This window comes from Heteronotia binoei, chromosome 5 (genome assembly GCF_032191835.1).
Source record: "Heteronotia binoei isolate CCM8104 ecotype False Entrance Well chromosome 5, APGP_CSIRO_Hbin_v1, whole genome shotgun sequence".
In the NCBI taxonomy this organism is placed as follows: domain Eukaryota; kingdom Metazoa; phylum Chordata; class Lepidosauria; order Squamata; family Gekkonidae; genus Heteronotia; species Heteronotia binoei.
Window position 1 is genome coordinate 54,576,002 of NC_083227.1, and position 3,213 is coordinate 54,579,214.

The 3,213-nt window shown below is 41.9% G+C and overlaps 1 non-coding gene across 1 annotated transcript; it reads right to left on the reverse strand.

Moving 5' to 3' along the window:
* Nucleotides 1-675: 675 nt before the first annotated feature.
* Nucleotides 676-782, reverse strand: LOC132573079 (U6 spliceosomal RNA). Its single transcript, XR_009555487.1, has one exon. It is a non-coding gene; the product is annotated as a U6 spliceosomal RNA (small nuclear RNA).
* Nucleotides 783-3,213: the final 2,431 nt, after the last annotated feature.

A 3,213-nucleotide genomic window follows, 5' to 3' on the forward strand; every position in this document is an offset into this window, starting at 1 on the left:
ACCTGGAGAAAATGGCCTCTTTGAAGAGTGGACTCAATGGCATTATACCCTATTAAACTCCCTCATGCAGTTTTTGTAATTAAAATTGATTAATCGTTTCTTCTCCAGTTATCTTGTCTGAAAGGGGCAGGGAAGACATCCTGTCTTTCCCCCTGTAAAAAAAGAATGGGGAAGGGGTCAGCTTCAGATGGAAGAATTGCCCCGTTCTTTCCCAGTCTGGATTCTAGCATTGCTTCTGTCAAGAGATGATGTCTGACATTTCCCAGAAAACAAATGGGAGCAGCCCAAAAACTAAAAAAATGCAGTCTCTCTCTCTCTCTCTCTGTGTCTGTCTAGTACTGCCCATACAGCTATTGCTTTGTGTGGAACTTAAAATAGAAATAGAAAAGGCCTTACTTAATGTCATTCCCCTGATATTTAATTATTGCTCCTATAAATTTTGCCACTGAAAGGGTGACAAGATCATTTATGTTTGGTAGTAGCCATGTCACCTGGCTATTAAGCCATTCCATATTTTTAAGTAAAGGGGTGATTGAATTAGCCCTCAGCTTGTTGAATAAAGGGTACTCTATAATCATATACTCACTGCTTTCTATTTTGTCATATAAACATCTACATGTTCTTTTTTGCGTATGGTACTTCATTATATCTACCATCCCAAACCACTGAGGGGAAAAACATATGGAACGCTTCATGAATTTGAGTGTCACCCTTGCACAGGGGCCATGCCAATCTTTTCTGTATTGTTCCAGTTTTAGTATATATACTTCTGAAGCGAGCACCAGTACCGGTACAGGAAAGATCCATTGGTTTCAGAAGGGGCTCGCATAGGCAAACTCCAGAGGTTGTTATTTCAGTTTTTGTTGGCTATTCATTTTGGTTTATGGGGAGAGCCTACCCATACCTACGTATTTACAGCTACTTGGCAAGCAGAGGTTTCCTGGTGTCATTTCAGGACAGGAAAAGATCAACATAGTTGGAACAAAGAGTTGGCTTCAATCCACTCTCCCTTTGTCCTGCATACCAAATCAGAAGCAGCCCCCCCTTCCACAGTATAGAGTTAAATTAAAGGGGGGAGGACTCCTTCTAGGATCTCTGTTCATGGAATCCTAGCATCTCTATATTATCTCTTTGAAGTGAACCAATATTCTTCCTTTCCCCTCCTTCAGGATTAGCAAATACACATACCCACTCCTCAAACCCACAAAAATAAAATTGCCAACCTCCAGGTGATGGCTGGAGATCTCCTGGGATTACAACTGATCTCCAGGCAACAGAGTTCAGTTCACATGGAGAAAATGGCCACCTTGGAAGGTGGACTCTATAACATTATCCTGTTTAGGTCTCTTCCCTCCCCAAACCCTGCTCTCCCCAAACCCAACCCCCCAACTCAAGACTAGGCATTTCCCAACCCAGGGTATGCAACCCTACACAGAAGCTACAGCAGTAGTCATTTACAGAAAAATAAGCTGCCTTTCAAAGTATCATAAGATTCTTTTTCAATGTTCAGGCTGCTGAAAATGACACAGAAGATACATTGATTTTTTTCCCTCACTCCATAAGATTATGAATATTTTAGGAACATTTATTAATACAAAAACTTGTAAATCTACTTGGGACAAATTAGAGTTATGCATATCTGGGTTGATTTACAGGGTAGGAACCAACATTTCCATTTGAAAAGGTTTTTTTTTATCTTACTATAATATTGACATTAGTGCAGTATTTTCCTTTGATTAGGATGTAACGTCAGAAGGAGCTGATACTAACAAGAAGAGATAAATTATATCTTTTTTAAAGAAGCTGCCAAGTGTTATGCTTTTAAAGAAATCCAGAGTTCATTTTTAATGAAGATCTAACAGCAGTCTCCCCAGTCACAATGGCACCTCAGATGTGGGTAGGTCAAACTGTCAAACACACCTTCCCTCATGACCACATTATCTGATGCTGTTGCTAGTGTGTGTTTGGAAAATAATAAAGTGGTAGATGAGGTTGGAGTAGAGATGGGTTGTTGCAGAAATAGAGGTGGCTTGTGATTTGAAGAGCTTTGAGGAAAACAACAGGGGGCACATCTTGCCTGTGGCTTTTTCCCACAGAGAGAGAGATCATGCCTGTGGGAAAGTTGTGTACACTGCCTATTTTATTTTGTATTTTATAGCCTGCTTTTGTTCCTAATGGGGACCCAAAGTGGCTTATTTACTACTTTTTATATATTTATACTACAAATTTTTCCCTCCTCCACTATATCCTCATAATAACAACATTGTGGGGGAGGTTAGGTTGAGAGAATATGATAGGCCAAAGGTCACCTGGTAAGATTTCATGGCAGAGAAGGAATTCAAACTTGGTTTTCTTAGGTCCTGCTCCAGCTACTATGCCATGCAAGTTCCCACTGTTTAGAGAAAGCTGAGCAGCAGCACTTTTAAGAACATAAGAGAAGCCATGTTAGATCAGGCCAATGGCCCATCCAGTCCAACATTCTGTGTCACACAGCGGCCAAATATATATATATATATATATATATATATATATATATATATATATATATATACACACACACACACACACACACACTGTGGCTAATAGCCACTGATGGACCTCTGCTCCATATTTTTATCTAACCCCTTCTTGAAGGTGGCTATGCTTGTGGACGCCACCACCTCCTGTGGCAGTGAATTCCACATGTTAGTCACCCTTTGGGTGAAGAAGTACTTCCTTTTATCCGTTTTAACCTGTCTGCTCAGCAATTTCATCGAATGCCCACGAGTTCTTGTATTGTGTTCTTGTATTGTATTTTCTTTCCAGTAGCATGTTGGTACAGGCATTCTTGACCATATAGCCATGGACAATGCTGCTGCCACCCACCTACTCCCTCAGGCTACTCTGTATGACAGTGGTGATGTTTTGCACCATGTAGTCTGCATCTATACCCTGTGGATGGAGCAGTAGAACCACTTTGTAGCCCAGTGGCAGGACTGTCCACCCCCCCTCCCCCAGGCCTGGGCTGTGCTGCAACAGTCCTGCTGCCTGGTCCAGAGGTCTGCTGTGAAGTGCACAGTTCTGCCTTCTGCTCTGGATAGTTGAGCCTTGACCATCGAAACAACAGAGTGGTGTGTGGTGGACCAGACCCATTAGCTGATGGTCCTCCACAAGGGGACAGGGGAATGACCTCTTGGAGGATGGCCTTCCTTGATGTCTCACCTACAGCTTTCT